This window comes from Oryx dammah, unplaced genomic scaffold, assembly GCF_014754425.2.
Source record: "Oryx dammah isolate SB20612 unplaced genomic scaffold, SCBI_Odam_1.1 HiC_scaffold_2, whole genome shotgun sequence".
In the NCBI taxonomy this organism is placed as follows: domain Eukaryota; kingdom Metazoa; phylum Chordata; class Mammalia; order Artiodactyla; family Bovidae; genus Oryx; species Oryx dammah.
In genome coordinates this window covers 125,044,977-125,069,565 of record NW_024070186.1, presented here as the reverse complement: position 1 = coordinate 125,069,565, position 24,589 = coordinate 125,044,977, and positions in this window count along the sequence as shown.

Below are 24,589 nucleotides of genomic sequence, written 5' to 3'. Positions count from 1 at the left end.
AAGTATTCACTAATATATCTTTCACTTTTTTATTTCACAGGAAACTTTATAAAATAATTTTGTAGATTTGTCTAATTGCCTAACTAGTATAAAATTTCCTACAAGCCTGTAAAATTCCACACTGACAATTTTCTTAAAAATATATACCTATACATGTGTTTAGATATGTATATATACTTACACTTGTAAATGAAGACTTCATTTATTACATTGTTTAAGGAGGTAATCTATAATACATTTGCATGCACATGGAAAGTAGGAGGTGTTTTTTCATGATATTTAGTGCAAGAGTACAATGCGTTGTGTTAGTTTAGCACTTGCTGTGCTGCCACATGCCAATCCATGCTCTCCTCATCAGTCTTCATTTGCACAAACATCAAATAGAAGGGCCATTTAGTAGGATACTTTCATTTGGAAAAAACAAACTTCCTAGTGACTTTAATAGTATTTTAAGTTATTTATATTGGGTTGGCCAAAAAGTTCCTTCATTTTAAAAGTAAAAATAAAAGACAAATTTTTCATTTTCACCAAGAACATTACCAAACTATGTATTCACCATTTTGTTCCACTACCTTCTGCCATTTTTCAGACAATTCATAAATCCATCTTCCCCAAATGCTTTATCTTTTTGAACAAAATACTATTCCAGGTGCCTTTTATAGTATTCCAGGGAACTGACATTTTTTCCATTAAGAGAATTTTGTAAAGATCATACACACACACACACAAAAGGAAACCTGAAGCTGCAATGTATGGTAAATATAGTGGATGAATCAGAACTTCCCAATCAAATTTTAACCATTTTTGCCTGGTCATCAAAGAAACATGCCCTCTTGATTATCCTGATAGAAGAGAATGCATTTTCTGTAGATTAATTCTGGATTTTTTTTTGGTCATATGATGCTTTCAGTTGGTCTAATTGGAAGCAGTACTTGTTAGAATTAATTGCTTGGTTTTCCAGAATGTGTGGTTGGTGGTGGTTCATTTCACTTATCCCACCATCTCTTCCATTCCACATTCTCATATAGTGTATTGTATCTACTTTTCATCACCTCTCACAGTTTGTTTTAAAAATAGAACATTTCACTACATTTAAATAGAAAATCACATGTGGAAATATAGTCAAGAAGATTCTTTCTGCTTATGTGGAAGCCAAATATCAATGTGATGAACATAACCAAGCTGGTGTAAATGATTTTCAACACTTGATTTGGATATTTTGAGCATGTCAGCCATCTTCCATGTGGTAAAACATTGATTTTGTCAATTAATGTCTTGATTTGATCACTATCAAGTTGTCTACCAGATCACGGGGCATTGTTCAGTATGAAATCTTCAGTATGAAACTTCTGACATGTTTGCTCAGTCACAGCACCTTCTCCCTATACTGCATAATTTTTTCTTTTTCTTTCTTTTTTTTTTTTTTTTGCATTTCAGCTGCATTTTCACTTTTCTTGAAATAATAAAGCATAATATGCAAAGAATGTTGCTTTTCTATGTTGCTTAAATATTAAAATAGCTACACAAAATTCACCAATGTTGATAATTATATTTTAGTGCATGCTGATATGACAGCTGTCACAATACAATCTAACAAAATGGTTTCAAATAAAGACTAAGCACTCTTAGATACGTCTTACCCAAAACAAAACAAAACAAAAAGAAACCAAATGAACCTTTTGGCTAATCCAATAAAACCTACTCATATTTCTAGCTCTAGCTCATCTCCCACACTCTTGATGGAACATTCCCAGATATTGATAATCTTTATTCAGATTTCCTTTCTCAACAATGCAATGCTTTTAAATCAGCAAGCCCTCCAAATGTGTCAACCCTCAATTTTAGTTAGGTGTCTTATTTGATTGTTTAATTCTAAAAGGTTGATTCTTTGGTAGTGCTACATTCTCATATCTCTTTTTTTTCCCCTGGTATTTTGAATAACTTAGCTGAAGTATTTCTTTTCTACTTCACATATAATTTTTCACAGCTTTATTGAGATATAATTGAAATATATGCACAAGTTCAAGGTGTATGGTGTGTTGTCTTTATATATATATATATATCAAAATTATCACCACCTTCAGTTCAGTTCAGTTGTTCAGTCGTGTCTGACTCTTTGCAACCCCATGAATCGCAGCACGCCAGGCCTCCCAGTCCATCACCAACTCCTGGAGTTCACTCAGACTCACGTCCATCGAGTCCGTGATGCTATCCAGCCATCTCATCCTCTGTTGTCCCCTTCTCCTCCTGCCCCTCAGCATCAGAGTCTTTTCCAATGAGTCAACTCTTCTCATGAAGTGGCCAAAGTACTGGAGTTTCAGCTTTAGCATCATTCCTTCCAAAGAAATCCCAGGGTTGATCTCCTTCAGAATGGACTGGTTGGATGTCCTTGCAGTCCAAGGGACTCTCAAGAGTCTTCGCCAACACCACAGTTTAAAAGCATCAATTCTTTGGCGCTCGGCCTTCTTCACAGTCCAACTCTCACATCCATACATGACCACTGGAAAAACCATAGCCTTGACTAGATAGACCTTTGTTGGCAAAGTAATGTCTCTGCTTTTAAACATGCTATCTAGGTTTTTCAAAACTTTTCTTCCAAGGAGTAAGTGTCTTTTAATTTCATGGCTGCAGTCACCATCTGCAGTGATTTTTGAGCCCCCAAAAATAAAGTCTGACACTGTTTCCACTGTTTCCCCATCTACTTCCCATGAAGTGGGCATACCTAACACCTTCATTCCTCACACAATTACCATTTTACATTTGTGGTGAAAATATTTAAAATATACTCTCAATAACTTTCAAGTCTATAATAGAATATTGTTAACTATAGTCACCATACTATGCATTAATTGAAAAAGTTAAAAGTGAAAAAGTATTAGTCACTCAGTTCTGTCTGACTTTTTGCAAATCCATGCACTGTTGTACCCTGCCCAGCTCCTCTGTCCACGTAATTCTCCAGGCAAGAATTCTCCACTGGAAGGGGTAGTCATTCCCTTCTTTACCCAGGGATCTTTCCGACCCAGAGATCCAACCCTGGGTCTGGGTTGGGAAACCCAGATACCAAACCTGGAACTCCTGCATTGCAGGCAGATTTTTTATATCTGAGCCACCAGGGAAGCCCATTAATTCAGTTCAGTTCAATTGTTCAGTCGTGTCCAACTCTTTGCAACCTCATGAATCGCAGTATGCCAGGCCTCCCTGTCCATCACCAACTCCAGAAGTTCACTCAAACTCATGTGCATCGAGTTGGTGATGCCATCCAGTCATCTCATGCTCTGTCGTCCCCTTCTTCTCCTGCCCACAATTCCTCCCAGCATCAGAGTATTTTCAAATGAGTCAACTCTTCACATGAGATAGCCAAAGTCCTAGAGTTTCAGCTTTAGCATGAGTCCTTCCAATGAACACCCAGGACAGATCTCCTTTAGAATGGACTGGTTGGATCTCCTTGCAGTCCAAGGGACTCTCAAGAGTCTTCTCCAACACCACAGTTCAAAAGCATCTTTGTCACTCAGCTTTCTTCACAGTTCAACTCTCACATCCATACATGACCACTGAAAAACCATAGCCTTGACTAGACAGACCTTTATTGACAAAGTAATGTCTCTGCTTTTGAATATACTATCCGGGTTGGTCATAACTTTTCTTCCAAGGAGTAAGCGTCTTTCAGTTTCATGGCTGCAATCAGCATCTGCAGTGATTTTGGAGCCCAAAAATATACAGTCTGACACTGTTTCCACTGTTTTCACATCTATTTCCCATGAAGTGATGGGACCGGATGCCATGATCTTCCTTTTCTGAATGTTGAGCTTTAAACCGATTTTTTCACTCTCCACTTTCACTTTCATCAAGAGGCTTTTTAGCTCCTCTTCACTTTCTGCCATAAGGGTGGTGTCATCTGCATATCTGAGGTTAATGATATTTTAACCAGCAATTTTGATTCCACATTGTGCTTCTTCCAGCCCAGCGTATCTCATGATGTACTCTGCATAGAAGTTAAAAAAACAGAGTGACGATATACAGCCTTGATGTACTTCTATTCCCACTTGGAACCAGTCTGTTGTTCCATGTCCAGTTCGAACTGTTGTTTCCTGACTTGCATATAGGTTTCTTAAGAGGCAAGTAAGGTCGTTTGGTATGCTCATCTCTTTCAGAATTTTTGAAAGTTTACTGTGATCCACATAGGCAAAGGCTTTGGCATAGTCAATAAAGCAGAAATAGATATTTTTCTGGAATGCTCTTGCTTTTTTCATGATGCAGTGGATGTTGGCAATTTGATCTCTGGTTCCTCTGTCTTTTCTAAAACCAGCTTGAACATCTGGAAGTTCAGGGTTCATATATTGCTGAAGCCTGGCTTGAAGAATGTTAAGCATTACTTTTCTGGCATGTGATATGAGTGCAATTGTGCAGTAGTTTGATCATTCTTTGGCATTGCCTTTCTTTGGGATTGGAATGAAATCTGTCCATTTCCAGTCCTATGGCCACTGCTGAGTTTTCCAAATTTGCTGGCATATTGAGTGCAGCACTTTCACAGCATCATCTTTCAGGATTTGAAATAGCTCAACTGGAATTCCATCACCTTCACGTGCTTTGTTTATAGTGATCCTTTCTAAAGCCCAATTGACTTCACATTCCAGGATGTCTGGCTTTAGGTGAGTAATCACACCATCATGATTATCTGGGTCATGAAGATCTTTTTTGTACAGTTCTTCTGTGTATTCTGCCACCTCTCCTTAATATCTTCTGCTTCTGTTAGGTCCATACCATTTCTGTCTTTTACTGAGCCCATCTTTGTATGAAATGTTACCTTGGCATCTCTAAATTTCTTGAAGAGATCTCTAGTCTTTCCCATTCTCTTGTTTTCCTCTATTTCTTTGCACTGATCCCTGAGGAAGCCTTTCTTATCTCTCCTTGCTAATCTTTAGAACTCTGTATTCAGATGTTTACATCTTTCCTTTTCTCCTTTGCTTTTCACTTCTCTTCTTTTCACAGCTATTTGTAAGGCCTCTTCAGACAGCCATTTGCTTTTTTTGCATTTCTTTTCCATGGGGATGGTCTTGCTCCCTGTTTCCTGTACAGTGTCACGAACCTCCGTCCATAGTTCATCAGACACTCTATCTCTGATCTAGTCCCTTAAATCGATTGCTCACTTCCACTGTATAATCATAAGCGATATGATTTAGGTTACCTGAATGGTCTAGTGGTTTTCCTTACTTTCTTCAATTTAACTCTGAAGTTGCCAATAAGGAGTTCATGATCTGAGCCACAGTCTGCTCCCAGTCTTGTTTTTGCTGACTGTATAGAGCTTCTCCATCTTTGGCTGCAAAGAATATATGCAATCTGATTTTGGTGTTGACCATCTGGTGATGTCCATGTGTAGACTCTTCTCTTGTGTTGTTGGAAGAGGGGGTTTGCTATGACCAGTGCATTCTCTAGGGAAAACTCTATTAGCCTTTGCCCTGCTTCATTCCATACTCCAAGGCCAAATTTGCCCATTACCCCAGGTGTTTCTTGACTTCCTACTTTTACCTTCCATTCCCCTAGAGTGAAAAGAACATCTTTTTTGGGTGTTAGTTCTATAAGGTCTTATAAGTCTTCATAGAACCATTCAACTTCAGCTTCTTCAGCATCACTGGTTGGGGCATAGGCTTGGATTACTGTGACATTGAATGGTTTGCCTTGGAAAGGAACAGAAATCATTCTGTCATTTTTGAGATTGCATCCAAGTACTGCATTTCAGACTCTTTTGTTGACCATGATGGCTACTCCATTTCTTCTAAGGGATTCCTGCTCACAGTCATAGATATAATGGTCATCTGAGTTAAATTCACCCATTCCATTCCTTTTTAGTTTGCTGATTCTTAGAATGTTGACATTCACTCTTTCCACTTCTTGTTTGACTACTTCCATTTTTCCTTGATTCATGGACCTGACATTCCAGGTTCCTATGCAATACTACTCTTTACAGTATTGGAACTTGCTTCTCTCACCAGTCACATCCACAGCTGGGTATTGTTTTTGCTTTGGCTCCAACACTTCATTCTTTCTGGAGTTATTTCTCCCCTTATCTCCAGTAGCATATTGGGCACCTACTGACTTGGGGAGTTCCTTTTTCAGTATCCTATCATTTTTCCTTTTCATACTGTTCATGGGGTTCTCAAGGCAAGAAAATTGAAGTGGTTTGCCATTTCCTTCTCCAGTGGACCACATTCTGTCAGACTTCTTCACCATGATCTGCCTGTTAATTAGATCCCCCAAATTTATTAAGATGAATAATCAGAAGTGCATAAATTTTGACTAATATCTCTTCATTTGCCCCACCCCACAGCACCTGGTAACCATCATTCTACTCTCTTGTTCCTACAAATTCTTCTTTTTTTTTTTTTTTCAAATTCTTCTTTTTAAAGATATTACTCAAAGGTGATATCATACTATTTTTCTTTTCCTGACTTAACACAATGCCCTCAAATTTCATTCATGTTCTTTCAAAAGACAAACTTTCCATGTTTATCATGGCTGGATATTTCATTTTATGTAATTCTATGTAAATATACATTTATCTATATCTCACATCTTTATCCATTCACTTGTTGATAGTCACTTAGGCTATTTCCGTAGTTGGCTATCAGGGAATAATGAAGCAATAAACACAGAAGTGCAGATACCTCTTTGAGATACTCTTTTCAATTCCTTTGTGTATGTACCCCAAAGTGGAATTAATGCATCATATGGTAGCTCTATTTTTAATATTTGGAGAAACATCTACTGTTTTCCATGGTGGCTATACCAATGAACATCCCCAACAACTAAAATTTGTATGGAACCACAGAAGACATTGAGAAAAAATAATAAAATTGGAAGTACCACACTTACTGGTTTCTAACTATATTACAAATTTATAATAATCAAAAGAGTATGGGACTGGCATAGAAACAGACACAGTGAAAATAGGGAGCTAATAAATAATTCCCCACATATGCAATTAACATATTTGACAATGGACTAAGAATATCCCAAGGAAAGGACATCCTTATCAATATACGATATTAGGAAAACTGGGTAATCACATGCAGAAAAACTACATTGAAGCCCTACCTTACACCAGTCACAAAAATTAACACAAAGTGGATTAAAGACTTAAAAATAAAATGTGAAACTGTAAAACTTCTAGAAGAAACCTAGAGAAAATCTTGACATTGGTCTTGACAATGATTTTTTGAATATGACACCAGAGGTACAAGCAAAATATGCAAAACTCAGTATGTAGGAAAAATCAAGTTTAAATACTTCTATAGAGCAAAAGAAACAATCAACAAAGTGAAAACTATAGACAAGCAGAAGTGTTTGTAAAGTGTATATTTTGATAAAGGGCTAATATCCAAAATATATAAAGAACTCATACAAATAAACAAAAAAACTCAAACAATTTGATAAATAAAAAATAGGCAGAGGAACTGATTAAACATTTTTTCAAAGTAGACATACAAATGACCAAGAAGCCCATGAAAAGATGATCAGCCTCATTAGTCATTGTGAAAATGCAAATCAAAACAACAATGAGATGTTGTTAGCTCACACTTGATAAAGTGGCTATCATCAAAAAAAAAATAAATAAATAAATAAAAAGGGAGAGATAACAGGTGTTAGCAAAGATATGGTGAAAAGAGATTTTTCAAAAAATACTTTGAGACAGTGTTCAAGTGGCATACTCTCAGGTAAGGTAACCATGATTGTAGGAAATGATATCCAAGTAAGCAGACTTGAAGGAATGGGTCACACCTACTCTGCAAAGTAAACCTAGAGGCCAATTTGATCATTGCATTGATATAATTTAGGGTGTTAAACATTAATAAGGGACTGGATTTATTTTATTTTGTTTCAGGAGGTAATATTAATAGATAAATCATTAGTATCAATATACAACTTATATAAATTTATTCCTCACATTTAAGAGGAATGAGGGGATAGCCTATTATATAAGATCTAATTAGATATATGGACAGCCTAGGAAATAAGTAGACAGTGAACCAAATGAGAAAATGTATCAGGATGGTATAAGGGTTTAAAGACATAAGAACATATTTTTATTAGTTATTAATTTGAGTCAATTAATCAATATTTCAGGAAATAAGTGCCAATAATGCAAGAGGACATGACATTTCTCTTTTGCCTTAGGCTTGCTCCCTTCTCTTAGTTCCTTTATGATAAATGAGATTTAAGACCTCAGTGAAGAACAATGGAGAAATTGTTCTTTCATTGGAGAACAAGTGAGTCCTACTAGAAGCAAGGTGTATGGCCGATCAGTTGCTTATCTTCCTTACCTTAGCTTCGAAGCACTTTTCACACATTAAGCCATATTTTCTAGATTCTGAGATTTTTTCTCACCTCTACAGGGAATGCAACTGTCAGTGGTCCTGAATATGTTTTATTCTAAGGTAAAATTTTAAAAGTAGTGGAGCTGAAATTAATCCTGACCAAAGAGGGGAGAATGCCTTAATTAACCTTGTCTTTCACACATACACAAACATTAGTGTTTTTAAGTCATATTTCATTGTTTTACTGTTGGTGATTTTTAAAAAGAAATATTTCTGTATTAAATATATATCTTTCTACTTTAAAATAATTTCTTCAGATTACATAATTCAGCATGCTTATGTACACTTGTTATCTTCTCACTGAACATCACTTGCTGCCAGTAAAAGGAACACATTGCAAACATATAAAAATTATTCAAGTTTCTGGTCTTACATTTAGATCTTTAATCCATTTTGAGTTTATCTTTATGTGCGGTGTTAGAAAGTGATCTAGTTTCATTCTTTTACAAGTGGTTGACCAGCACCACTTGTTAAAGAGATTGTCTTTATTCCGTTGTATATTCTTGCCTCCTTTGTCAAAGATAAGGTGTCCATATGTGTGTGGATTTATCTCTGGGCTTTCTGTTTTGTTCCATTGATCTATATTTCTGTCTTTGTGCCAATACCATTCTGTCTTGATTACTGTGGCTTTGTAGTAGAGCCTGAAGTCAGGCAAGTTGATTCCTCCAGTTCCATTCTTCTTTCTCAAGATTGCTTTGGCTATTCAAGGATTTTTGTATTTCCATACAAATCTTGAAATTATTTGTTCTAGTTCTGTGAAAAATATCGCTGGTAGCTTGATAGGGATTGCATTGAATTTGTAAATTGCTTTGGGTGGTATACTCATTTTCACTATATTGATTCTTCCAATCCATGACCATGGTATATTTCTCCATCTATTAGTGTCCTCTTTGATTTCTTTCATCAGTGTTTTTATAGTTTTCTATATATAGGTCTTTAGTTTCTTTAGGTAGATATATTCCTAAGTATTTTATTCTTTTTGTTGCAATGGTGAATGGAATTGTTTCCTTAATTTCTTTTTCTACTTTCTCATTATTAGTGTATAGGAATGCAAGGGATTTCTGTGTGTTGATTTTATATCCTGCAACTTTACTATATTCATTAATTAGCTCTAGTAATTTTCTGATCTTTAGGGTTTTCTATGTAGAGGATCATGTCATCTGCAAACAGTGAGAGTTTTACTTCTTCTTTTCCAATTTGGATTCCTTTTATTTATTTATTTATTTATTCTGCTCTGATTGCTGTGGCTAAAACTTCCAGAACTATGTTGAATAGTAGTGGTGAAAGTGGGCACCCTTGTCTTGTTCCTGACTTTAGGGGAAATGCTTTCAATTTTTCACCATTGAGGATAATGTTTGCTGTGGGTTTGTCATATATAGCTTTTATTATGTTGAGGTATGTTCCTTCTATTCCTGTTTTCTGGAGAGTTTTTATCATAAATGGATGTTGAATTTTGTCAAAGGCCTTCTCTGCATCTATTGAGGTAATCATATGGCTTTTATTTTTCAATTTGTTAATGTGGTGAATTACATTGATTGATTTTCCTAGAGGAGAACATAGGCAAAACACTCTCTAACATAAACCACAGCAGGATCCTCTATGATCCACCTCCCAGAATTCTGGAAATAAAAACAAAAATAAACAAATGGGACCTAATTAAAATTAAAAGCTTCTGCATAACAAAGGAAAATATAAGCAAAGTGAAAAGACAGCCTTCCGAATGGGAGAAAATAATAGCAAATGAAGCAACTGACAAACAACTAATCTCAAAAATATACAAGCAACTCCTGCAGCTCAATTCCAGAAAAATAAACGACCCAATCAAAAAATGGGCCAAAGAACTAAAGAGACATTTCTCCAAAGAAGACATACGGATGGCTAACAAACACATGAAAAGATGCTCAACATCACTCATTATGAGAGAAATGCAAATCAAAACCACAATGAGGTACCACTTCACACCAGTCAGAATGTCTATGATCCAAAAATCTGCAAGCAATAAATGCTGGAGAGGGTGTGGAGAGAAGGGAACCCTCCTACATTGTTGGTGGGAATGCAAACTAGGACAGCCGCTATGGAGAACAGTGTGGAGATTCCTTAAAAAATTGCAAATAGAACTGCCTTATGACCCAGCAATCCCACTGCTGGGCATACACACCAAGGAAACCAGAATTGAAAAAGACACATGTACCCCAATGTTAATCGCAGCACTGTTTATAATAGCCAGGACATGGAAACAACCTAGATATCCATCAACAGATGAATGGGTAAGAAAGCAGTGGTACATATACACAATGGAGTATTACTCAGCCGTTAAAAAGAATACATTTGAATCAGTTCTGATGAGATGGATGAAACTGGAGCCGATTATACAGAGTGAAGTAAGCCAGAAAGAAAAACACCAATACAGTATACTAACACATATATATGGAATTTAGAAAGATGGCAATGATGACCCTGTATGCAGGACAGCAAAAACGACACAGATGTGTATAGCGGACTTTGGGACTCAGAGGCAGAGGGAGAGAGTGAGATGATTTGGGAGAATGGCATTGAAACATGTATAATATCATGTAAGAATTGAATTGCCAGTCTATGTCCGATGCAGGATATGGCATGCTTGGGGCTGGTACACGGGGATGACCCAGAGAGATGTTGTGAGGGGTGGGGTGGTGGGAGGGGGGTTCATGTTTGGGAACACGTGTACACCCGTGGTGGATTCATGTCAATGTATGGCAAAACCAATACAGAATTGTAAGTAAAACAAACAAACAAACAAACAAAAAACACACAATAAAACCATAATTTCCTCTAAAAAAATTATTCAATATAGTTATCATTACTCATTAGTATGGGCTAAATTTTTTTTAAATCTGATGATACTGAATATTGAAGAGAATGTATTAGAACAAAAACTGTAGTATTTTGAAAGTTTAACAAAAATAAATCACCTGTTAAGGAGACTCAGCAAAAAAGAAACAGAGAAATAGAAAATGTATGAGAGGATAGATATTAGGCTTTATGATATTACAAAGATACAATGAGAAAGAGTACAAACATCTTCTTGTAAATAAATTTAATAACTCCAATAAATTAGATAATTTCTACTGAAACATAATTTACCAATATTTTAAAATAGAACATCTCTATAGCTATCTACATTAAAAAATGAATTCATAATAAAAATTTTCCCACAAAGAAAATAACAGATTCAGATGGTTATAAACTATATCAAAATTTTAAGGAGAAATACTGCAAATTTTATAAAAGCTCTTTCAAAAAATATAAGTTTCAGAGTTTATTACAAAACAATTGTGTCCTTTTCACTCACAAGAAAATAATATGTGAGATGATGAAAATGATGTTTCTGCTTAAATGAAATGTCATCTCATAGTTTTAAAACAAGGTATTTTTCTGATATTTGTTGTAACGAGACAAATTTAAAAGTATCAACTCTAGTCTGCATTGTGTGTGTGTACTTGTGTCTGTGCTCAGTCTTTCAGTCGTGTTTGACTCTTTGCAACCCTATGGACTGTTTCCCACCATGCTCCTCTGTCCATGAAATTATTCAGGCAAGGATACTGCAATGGCTTGCTATGCCCGCCTCCAGGAAATATTCTCGACCGAGAGATTGAACCCGTGTCTTCACGTCTCCTGCATTAGCAGCTGAAATCTTTACTACTGAGCCCAGTTTGCATTAGACACTTATTCTTTATTTTGTATTTACTGCTATTTTTTAGATATATACCTATCTGGTTGTTATCTTTGATAACTTTAAGCAGAATAAATGTGTGAAAGGAAGGGGAACTAGTAGACTGACTAAATCTTTCATTCTATTGTTGGTGGTTATTAGTCGTTACAGAAAATGTTCAGAACTACTAATGGCCCAATATTCATTGGAAGGACTGATGCTGAAGCTGACACACCAATACTTTGGCCACCTGATGCAAAGAACTGACTCATTTGAAAAGACCCTGATGCTGGGAAAGATTGAAGGTGGGAGAAGGGGATGACAGAGGATGAGATGGTTGGATGGCATCACCGACTCAATGGACATAAGTTTGAGTAGTGGAGTTGGTGATGGACAGGGAGGCCTGGCATGCTGCAGTCCATGTGGTCACAAAGAGTTGGACACGACTGAGTGACTGAACTGAACTGACTAAAGGCCCAGACCCTTTAGGAATGAATATTTGGATCATATGATCAGGTAAAGAACCAGTACTTTACATCATAGTGTTAAATATTGTTAATTTTATTTCACATAATTTACAAATCAAACATTAAAATAAAGAGTGAAAAAAATCACTCTGCATTATCTTCTGAGGAAAGTCTTAATGTGAAACTATCACAATACTGTTAATTGGTTATACTCCAACATAAATTTAAAATGTTAAAAAATGAGATTAATATTTAAATTATAAGACTCTGAATAAAGCTGATTACTCTTCATAATGTAGATGGAAGTCATCCAATCAGTCAAAGGCCTTAAGAGTAAAACAACTGTGCTCCCCCCAGGGAGAGGGAATTGTGCCTTCCAGACTGCCTTTTGATTCAAGCTGCAATATCAGCTCTTGCCTGACTCTTCAGACTACTGGACACACAATATTCTGTTTCTGGAAAACCCTGACTAAATATAAGTAGAATGATATAAAATTTGTCCTTTTGTGTCTGCCTTAATTCTCAAGCTTAAGTTCAAGGTTGTAGGGTATGTCAGAATTTCCTTCCTTCTTGAGACATTGATATGCTATTACACATATGAAACACATTTTATCTATTCATCCATCAGCGAATGGAAGCAACTTGAATTGCTTTCCCTTTTTTGGCAAATGTAAATAAAGCTGCTATAGGGATGGGTGTACACAGCTGCCTGAGTCCCTGATTTCAATTCTTTTGGATATATACCCAGGTATGGAACTGCTGGATCATTCGGTAACATTCATTTTAACTTTCTGAGAAATAGTCGTATTTTTTTTTTTTAATAGGAGCTGCACCATTTTATCTTCCTATCAACAATACTTGAGTTCCAATTTCTTCATATACTTGCCAACATGTTATTTTTCTTTCTTTTTTAAAAATAATAATGATCCTCATGAATGTTAAGTGGTATATCTTTTGACCTGCATCCCCTTAATTAGTGATGTTAAGCATCTCTTCATGTGCTTATTGGCCATTTATACATTTTCTTTGTAGAAATGCCTATGCAGATTCTTTGCCTATATATTTATTGGTTTTTTCTTTCTTTTTCTTTTTCTTTTTTTTTAGTCACAGGAGTCCTTAATATTTTCTGGATATCAATCCTTACCAAATAAATTATTTAGAAATACTTTTCCCCTTCATGGGGAAAATAGTTTGTGTTCTGATAACTTGACAGAGTGTCAGAGAATTTTACTGACTAAAAAAAGGCGATCCTTACAGGTTTCATTGTGTGTAGGTCTACTCATATAATTTTGTCAACTTGAAAAAACGATAAAATTAAAAGACTTATTAGTGGTTCCAGAGTTCAAACAGAGAGTGAAGGTAGGTGAGAAGCGAGTGTCATTACAAGGGGCAACATGAGAGATCCTTCTGTTGATAAAATATTTTGTACACTGATTATCCCAACATCCTTTTCCTGGTTGTGATATTGCACTACAGATTTGCAGTTTTACAAGTCAATACCACTGGAGTGAACAAAGTAAAGAGTGTACAGGATCACTCTGTATTATTTCTTAAAATTGCATGATGATCTATTATCTCAAATAAACAGTTTAATTTAAAGAAAAATCTCATATTTTAAGATGTCACCTATTGAAAACCATAAAACTAAAAATATTTTTTAAACATGAAACTAAGATCAGCTGAGCATCCTCACTTGTTTTATGTAAGAAGATAAAAAATAGAAAAGCATATGGTTAAAGAAATTAAATGCCTTTTTGTAGAAACGACGTATAAGGGAGAACAAAATATCAGAATTTCAAGTTACTTACAAATGTCATTCCTTCATTTGATAACCAAAATATAAATATGTTGGTTTATTATATAAAAGTCCTAAAAATTGGAAACTTTACAAACTAGAATAAAAGTAAAATGAATAAATGTGAAGTCTAATTTGATTTTTTTCCCTAAATTTTAACAGTATAAACACAAAATTTTACGTAAGGCCATAAAATAATCTGGAGTTTGAAATCTATAGTTACACTACAGGCAAAACCAATACAATATTGTAAAATAAAAAATAATAATAATAAATAAAATTAAAAAAGAAATCTACAGTTACACTTAGAAATAAAATAACCTTGAGACCACTACTTTATAATATATATATATTTTAAAAAGTGATATCAAATATCAAGTAATGGAGATAATTCTGTTCAGTTCAGTCTCTCAGTTGTGTCCGACTCTTTGCGACCCCATGAAACACAGCACGCCAGGCCTCCCTGTCCATCACCAACTCGCGGTGTTTACCGAAACTCATGTCCATTGAGTTGGTGATGCCATCCAGCAATCTCATCCTCTGTCGTCCCCTTCTCCTCCTGCCCCCAATCCCTCCCAGCATCAGAGTCTTCTCCACTGATTCAACTCTTCGCATGAGGTGGCCAAAGTACTGGAGTTTCAGCTTCAGCATCAGTCCTTCCAATGAACAGCCAACACTGATCTCCTTTAGGATGGACTGGTTGGATCTCCTTGTAGTCCACGGGACTCACAAGAGTCTTCTCCAGCACCACAGTTCAAAAGCGTCAATTTTTCAGCACTCAGCTTTCTTTATAGTCCAGATTACACATCCATACATAACCATTGGAAAAACCATAGCCTTGGCTAGACGGACCTTTGTTGACAAACTAATGTCTCTGCTTTTTAATATGCTATCTAGGTTGGTCATAACTTTCCTTCCAAGGAGTAAGCATCTTTTAATTTCATAGATGCAATCACCATCTGCAGTGATTTTGGAGCCCCCAAAAATAAAGTCTGGCACTGTTTCCCCATCCGTTTCCCATGAAGTGATGGGACCAGATGCCATGATCTTCATTTTCTGAATGTTGAGCTTTAAGCCAACTTTTTCACTCTCCTAGTTCACTTTCATCAAGAAGCTTTTTATTTCCTCTTCACTTTCTACCATAAGGGTGTTGTCACCTGCATATCTGAGGTTAGTGATATTTCTTGCAGCAATCTTGATTCCAGCTTGTGTTTCTTCCAGCTCAGCGTTTCTCATGATGTACTGTGCATATCAGTTAAATAAGCAGGGTGACAATATACAGCCTTGACGTACTCCTTTTCCTATTTGGAACCGATTTGTTGTTCCATGTCCAGTCCTAACTGTTGCTTCCTGACCTGCATACACGTTTCTCAAGAGGCAGGTCAGGTGGTTTGGTATTCCCATCTCTTTCAGAATTGTCCACCGTTTATTGTGATCCACACAGTCAAAGGCTTTGGCATAGTCGATAAAGCAGAAATATAATCAATAAATTTCCAGAAATGTTTTTCTGTAACTCTCGCTTTTTTGATGATCCAGTAGATGTTGGCAATTTGATCTCTGGTTCCTCTGCCTTTTCTAAAAGCAGCTTGAACATCTGGAAGTTCATGGTTCATGTATTGCTGAAGCCTGGCTTGGATAATTTTGAGCATTACTAGAGTATGAGATGAGTGCAATTGAGATAGTATCTGTGTTTAAATGATAGAAATGCAGGTGGTATTATTTTAATTCTCTATTTTGTAAATTTGCTCTAATACTATCAGGCTGTTATAATTTTTAAAAAAAATTCTAGGTATTTTCCAATCCAATACTTTATGCAGTTGAAAGTCACTCAGTCATATCTGACTCTTTTGCAACCCCTATGGACTATACAGTCCATGGAATTCTCCAGGCCAGAATACTGGAGTGGGTAGCCTTTCACTTTTCCAGGGTATCTTCCCAACCCAGAGATCAAACCCAGGTTTCCCACATTGCAGATAGATTCTTTACCAGCTGAGCCACCAGGGAAGCCCAATATTTTATGAAGTTAAAATTAAATGAAAATTGAAAAGAGAAAATTAATACAGTTTTACTCAGAGTACCATTTATAACACTAGCCCACATTCATAAACTGTATTAATTAACTTGTGAATTTTTGTTATTTAAAGTGTATTTTCTGAATTCTAAGTATGATTTTGGTGATGCACAATATCCTGAGGGATTGAGCCATAAAAACTCAAGTTCCTATTCTCTTCTCCAGAAGAGCCCCATTCAGGATAGGAATTTAAATCCTCCAATTTCCTAATCTGTAATGCATCCTAACTGCTTAAAAATGCATCTCCCTCTCCAAAACATTAACTGAAAACAATTCAGATTAAAAACAATTCCCAACAATTGAAAGTGCATTTTCCTCTACATTTTTCTTCCACAGTACTTTCTGCCTCCCTCCCTCCCTTTCTACCTTTCCTTCTTATCATTTCTTGTTGAATTGTGTCCCCAGAAAGCAAATGTTAAATCCAAACCCCTGTACCTATTAATGTGACCTTATTTGCACACTGAGTCTTTCCAAATGGATTTAGTTAAGATGAGGGCATACTGGATTAAGGTGATCCTTAAATCTAATATGACTATGTCCTTAAATAAAGAAGCAAAGAAAAACACATGAACGAAATCCACATGACAAGTTAGACAGAGATTAGAATGATGTGTCTACAAACTAAGGAATCCCATATCATTGCAATTATCAGAATACAACAAGAGACAAGGAAAAAGACTCCCTCGATCCTTTAGAGCTCCAGTACTTTTCCCTGGAAAATCCCAAGGATGGAGGAGCCTGATGGGCTGCAGTTCATAGGGTATCTAAGCGTCGGACACGACGGAATGACTTCACTTTCACTTTTCACTTTCATGCCTTGGAGAAGGAAATTGCAACCCACTCTGGTGTTCTTGCCTGGAGAATCCCAGGGACAGGGGAGCCTGGTGGGCTGCCATTTCTGGGGTCGCACAGAGTCAGACACGACTGAAGCGACTTAGCGGCAGCTGCAGCAGCAGACACTTTAGAGAGACCATGACCCCATCAACACCTTAATTTCAGCTTTAGAGTCTCCTGAATTGTGAGAAAATCAATCTGCATTGTTTTTAAGCTAGCTGGTATATGGTAACTTGTCACAGTAGCCTAGGAAATTAATGAACAGATTCTCTCCAACTTTCAAGTTATGTATTATCTGAAGTCCACCACAGCATAAGTCAGGTCCTTGCCACCTGCACGTAGATATACAATTTTACTATTATTATATATAATAAAAATTCAGAGCCTAATCAGAAAAAGTTAAATTGTGCTTGGGAGTCAAAAAAGATAGATAGTGAAAATGGGGACCTTAATAGTTTGCTGTCACCCTGCTTATTTAACTTCTATGCAGAGTACATCATGAGAAACCCTGGGCTGGAAGAAGCACAAGCTGGAATCAAGATTGCCAGGAGAAATATCAATAACCTCAGATATGCAGATGGCACCACCCTTATGGCAGAAAGTGAAGAGGAGCTAAAAAGCCTCTTGATGAAAGTGAAAGAGGAGAGTGAAAAAGTTGGCTTAAAGCTCAACATTCAGAAAACGAAGATCATGGCATCTGGTCCCATCACTTCATGGCAAATAGATTGGGAAACAGTGGAAACAGTGTCAGACTTTGTTTCATTGGGCTCCAAAATCATTGCAGATGGTGACTGCAGCCATGAAATTAAAAGATGCTTACTCCTTGGAAGAAAAGTTATGACCAACCTAGATAGTATATTCAAAAGCAGAGACATTACTTTGTTGACTAAGGTCCGTCTGGTCAAGGCTATGGTTTTTCCTGTGGTGATGTATGGATGTGAGAGTTGGACTGTGAAGAAGGCTAAGCACCGAAGAATTGATGCTTTTGAACTGTGGTGTTGGAGAAGACTCTTGAGAGTCCCTTGGACTGCAAGGAGATCCAACCAGTCCATTCTGAAGGAGATCAGCCCTGGGATTTCTTTGGAAGGAATGATGCTAAAGCTGAAGCTCCAGTACTTTGGCCACCTCATGCGAAGAGTTGACTCATTGGAAAATATTCTGATGCTGGGAGGGATTGGGGGCAGGAGGAGAAGGGGATGACCGAGGATGAGATGGCTGGATGGTATCACTGACTCGATGGATGTGAGTCTGAGTGAACTCCGGGCATTGGTGATGGACAGGGAGGCCTGGCATGCTGCGATTCATGGGATCCCAAAGAGTCAGACACTACTGAGCAAATGAAATGAACTGAACTGAACTGAACTGAATAGTCTGCTTCCTATTATGTTGGAAACAACCAACTTGATATTGTCAAGGGAGAATTATAAAGTAAATCAGAAAGAATGCAGTAGTACACTGTGAAACAAACTTTCAGAAATCACTGCCAATACATATTAACTTTGAATTAACCTACAAATATGTCACTCCTAATATGGAAAAGATAGTGTACTAAATTTTCCTGATCCAGAAATGGCCTCAGGTAAGGCTGAAACCTGGACCTATTGAAGGCTGGAAAGCTGGTGAAATTGCCTTTGATTCACTCAGTTTTTAAGTAATTGCTTAGGACTAGGCAGGACTTGTGTGTGATTGGTTACCTATACTTAGAAATGGGCAAGTAGGTTGTCAGTTTTCAAAGCAGAGAAGGCAGAGAACTGCATAAAAATCCCTGGGAGCAGAATAAAACTAAACAAAACAAGAACTTCTTTCTACTAAGGTATTATTAGAAGCAATGGGCAAATTTGCGTAGACTTGAAGGTCAGAGAAAATGGGTCTTGTGAACAGTGTACTCTGCTTTATATAACAATGTCACCCAATAACTTTCATATTTTCAAACTAGTCTTATGTCTTAGTGTTCTTCTAGGTCTATAGACATCTTTCCAGTGATCATATTAAATTTTTGAAAAACCCATGCAAATGGAAACAAACAAACAAACAAATAAAATATATATATATGACATAATGTCTCCCCCAGATGGGCTTGTATTCTATCTGGTGACTCAGAAACACCAATCTTATCATACTTGCAAATTGACATGAAAAATTAAAAGTGCCAAATGAGTTCTGACTTTAGAGTGATCAATTCTAGCTGTCAAAGAAATTCTACAGAAGAAGATGAGAATTCATCTGCTCCTAGCTGGTTTAAGAGGAACTTTATAGACAGGAGTGATAGAAATTTGCATGAAGAAATTCACAGGGTGAAAAATATATGTCAGACAAAAGAAGTAGATCAGTAGCAATGGAATGAAAGGTCCATACTTTTTCTGTCTCATCACTGTTATCCAGTCTTTTAGTTGACTAACAACTGATGGCTCCTATATGCTTCACTAAGTATTAAGAAAAACAAAATGTATTCAAATATTTTATTAGTATAGGATCAAGATTTGTTTCTTTAAATGTCTGAAATATTGATTTAAGTAAATGTTTAACTTAAATGCCTACTCCACAGTTACCTTTTCTTTCATATAAATAACATATCTTCTTAAAACTACATAATTCTCTATCAGTAAAAACATACTGTGCAAGCATGCCAAGCCATTTCAGTCATGTTGGACTCTCTGCAACCCTATGGACTGTAGCCCACCAGTCCTTGGGATTCTCTAGGTAAGTATACTTGAACGGGTTGTTGTGCCCTCCTCCAAGGGATCTTCCTGACCCAGGGATTGAACCCATGTCTCTTATGTCTCTTACACTGGAAAAATGGATTATTTACCACTAAGCCACCAAGGAAGCCCTTATGCCAATATACTGTAACACTAAAATTGGCATTTTTTTCCTCAGAAAACATTAAAAAATATCCCCTGTGTATGTATGGTGTGTAATATTTTATATATCAATAAAAATTTTATCATAATATATAATATTATATATAAATATATTTAGTCTGTTTTAATGTATTATTTAAAGTAAACCAGTATATCATAGAAAACAATTTGTTACCTTAGGTAACAAGGGCATTTACTGTTAAGATATTGGGGAATCACAATACTGCACAATCAGGGCTAAGGGAAAGACAAGTAGCACTCCAAATAGAAACTGAATGTAAACCAAAATGGAGCAGGAAGATGGCCAGCATACTATAGCTATAGCTGTTGGTGTCATGAATTTGAGCCCTATTCTACCTGGTGGAGAGGTCTGACAGATTGTGGTCCACTGGAGAAGGGAATGGCAAACCACTTCAGTATTCTTGCCATGAGAATCCCATGAACAGTATGAAAAGGAAAAATGATAGGATACTGAAAGAGGTACTCCCCAGGTCAGTAGGTGCCCAATATGCTACTGGAGTTCAGTGGAGAAATAACTCCAGAAAGAAGGAAGGGTTGGAGCCAAAGCAAAAAGAGTACCCAGCTGTGGATGTGACTGGTGAGAGAAGCAAGCCCTGATGCTGTAAAGAGCAATATTGTATAGGAACCTGCAATGTAAGGTCCATGAATCAAGGCAAATTGGAAGTGGTCAAACAAGAGATGCCAAGAGTGAACGTCAACATTCTAGGAATCAGCGAACTAAAATGGACTGGAATGGGTGAATTTAACTCAGATGACCATTATATCTACTACTGTGGGCAAGAATCCCATAGAAGAAATGGAGTAGCCATCATGGTCAACAAGAGTCTGAAATGCAGTACTTGGATCTAGTCTCAAAAACGACAGAATGATCTGTGTTCGTTTCCAAGGCAAACCATTCAATATCACAGTAATCCAAGTCTATGCCCCAACCAGTAACACTGAAGAAGCTGAAGTTGAATGGTTCTATGAAGACCACAAGACCTTTTAGAACTAACACCCCAAAAAGATGTCCTTTTCATTATAGGGGACTGGAATGCAAAAGTAGGAAGTCAAGAAACACCTGGAATAACAGGCAAATTTGGCCTTGGAATACAGAATGAAGCAGGGCAAAGACTAATAGAGTTTTGCCAAGAAAATGCACTGGTCATAGCAAACATCCTCTTCCAACAACACAAGAGAAAACTCTACACATGGACATCACCAGATGGTCAACACTGAAATCAGACTGATTATATTCTCTGCAGCCAAAGATGGAGAAGCTCTATACAGTCAACAAAAACAAGACCAGGAGCTGACTGTGGCTCAAATCATGAACTCCTTATTACCAAATTCAGACTGAAATTGAAGAAAGTAGGGAAAACCGATAGACCATTCAGGTATGACCTAAGTCAAATCCCTTATGATTATACAGTGAAAGTGAGAAATAGATTTAAGGGCCTAGATCTGATAGATAGAGTGCCTGATGAACTGTGGACTGAGGTTCGTGGCATTGTACAGGAGACAGGGATCAAGACCATCCCCATGGAAAAGAAATGAAAAAAAGCAAAATGGATGTCTGGGGAGGCCTTACAAATAGCTGTGAAAAGAAGAGAAGTGAAAAGCCAAGGAGAAAAGGAAAGATATAAGAATCTGAATGCAGAGTTTCAAAGAATGTCAAGAAGAGATAACTTCTTCAACTTCCTCAGCAATCAATGCAAAGAAATAGAGGAAAACAACAGAATGGGAAAGACTAGAGATCTCTTCAAGAAAATTAGAGATACCAAGGGAACATTTCATGCAAAGATGGGCTCGATAAAGGACAGAAATGGTCTGGACCTAACAGAAGCAGAAGATGTTAAGAAGAGGTGGCAAGAATACACAGAAGAACTCTACAAAAAGGATCTTCATGACCTGGATAATAACATTGGTGTGATCACTCATCTAGACCCAGACATCCTGGAATGTGAAGTGAAGTGGGTCTTAGAAAGCATTATTATTAACAAAGCTAGTGGAGGTGATGGAATTCCAGTTGAGCTATTTCAAATCCTGAAAGATGATGCTGTGAAAGTGTTGTACTCAAGATGCCAGCAAATTTGGAAAACTCAGCAGTGGCCACAGGATTGGGAAAGGTCAGTTTTCATTCCAATGGCAAAGAAAGGAAATGCCAAAGAATGCTTAAACTACAGCATAGTTGGACTCATTTCACACACTAGTAAAGTAATGCTCAAAATTCTCCATGCCAGGCTTCAGCCTGTACCGTGAATTTCCTGATGTTCAAACTGGTTTTAGAAAAGGCAGAGGAACCAGAGATCAAATTGCCAACATTCGCTGGATCATGGAAAAAGCAAGAGAGTTCCAGAAAAACATCTATTTATGCTTATTGACTATGCCAAAGCCTTTGACTGTGTGGATCACAATAAACTGGGGGAAATTCTGAAAGAGATGGGAATACCAGACCACCTAACTTGCCTCTTGAGAAATCTGTACGCAGGCCAGGAAGCAACAGTTAAACCTGGACATAGAACAACAGCCTGGTTCCAAATAGGAAAAGGAGTACGTCAAGGCTGTATATTGTCTCCCTGCTTATTTAACTTCTATGCAGAGTACATCATGAGAAACGCTGGACTGGAAGAAACACAAGCTGGAATCAAGATTGCCGGGAGAAATATCAATAACCTCAGATATGCAGATGACACCACCCTTATGGCAGAAAGTGAAGAGGAACTAAAAAGCCTCTTGATGAAAGTGAACTAGGAGAGTGAAAAAGTTGGCTTAAAGCTCAACATTCAGAAAACGAAGATCATGGCATCTGGTCCCATCACTCCATGGGAAGCAGATGGGGAAACAGTAGAAACAGTGTCAGACTTTATTTTGGGGGGCTCCAAAATCACTGCAGATGGTGACTTCAGCCATGAAATTAAAAGATGCTTACTCCTTGGAAGAAAAGTTATGATCAACCTAGATAGTATATTCAAAATCAGAGACATTACTTTAGCGACTAAGGTCCATCTAGTCAAGGCTATGGTTTTTCCAGCAGTTCTGTATGGATGTGAGAGTTGGACTGTGCAGAAGGCTGCGCGCCGAAGAATTGATGCTTTTGAACTGTGGTGTTGGAGAAGACTCTTGAGAGTCCCTTGGACTGCAAGCAGATCCAACCAGTCCATTCTAAAGGAGATCAATCTGGAGATTTCTTTGGAAGGAATGATGCTAAAGCTGAAACTCCAGTACTTTGGCCACCTCATGGGAAGAGTTGACTCATTGAAGACTTTGATACTTGGAGGGATTGGGGGCAGGAGGAGAAGGGGACGTCCGAGGATGAGATGGCTGGATGGCATCACTGACTCGATGGACGTGAGTCTGAGTGAACTCCGGGAGTTGGTGATGGACAGGGAGGCCTGGCGTGCTGTGATTCATGGGGTTGCAAAGAGTCAGACACGACTGAGTGACTGAACTGAACTGAACTGAACTACCTATTTGTTGTTTCATATGCTAGAGCCCTTAAAAATTTTGAAGGGAGCATGCAATTGGCTGAACCCAAATCACATGACTATTAGTTTTTTCTACCTAGATGGGAAAAGGAAGCATAAAATATTTCCCAGAATATATCAACAAGGAATTTTCTATAAAATAGATCCTTACTTAACTGGAAGAACAGTTAAATGCCTGGCAGTCAAACATATTTTTTTAAATTATGATGACTAAAAAATTGGTAAAATTGTATACAATTTAGTCAGTTGGTCAATAATATTAAGCACTAATCAGATATTCAGTGCTGTGTTGTACTCTAGAGGCCATACCAGCAGTATAAAATTCTGGCTCTTCCCTAAGCAACCTTACAATCTTATTGAGTATAAAAGGGTGACATTAGTTTTCTACCTATCTATCTAAATATCTATCATCTATTATTATCATCTCTATCCATTATCTATATAAAGAAAACAATAGGAATGGTCCAGCTTGACACATATACACAATAAGATCTAAATGTACTGAGACTTGTTTTAAAAAAATCTGTTTTCTTAAATTATCAAGATACATAGATAATGAAATATAAATATGTCATCATAGAATATAATCCCTGAAATGATTGAGTTTCTTTGTACTTCAACTTTCAAAACACTCCTCGTTTTTACACTAAACCATACCCACTCTATCCACCATGTCAATGTTCAAATAGGTAAAGCTTGCTTCTAACCTGCCTAAAATTATAACTTCCTCTTACCCCTCATGTGTATGCCTCCTTCTAAACACTTAGGATTTTCTGCTCACCCCTTTATCATTGAATTGCTAGAAGTAGAATTCCTTATATTTTGGTTAGTTCTTTTCACAACATAAAATTATTTTGTTTCTGTACTTCCTTGTTTATATCCTGACTCTTGATAATAGGATGAGTATTGTATCTTCTGTCAGTCCTGTCCTAGATGGCACCTGGTATACAACACATACTCATAAATTATTTGTTCATTACATGAATGCATGATGCTTCACACTTTTTAGC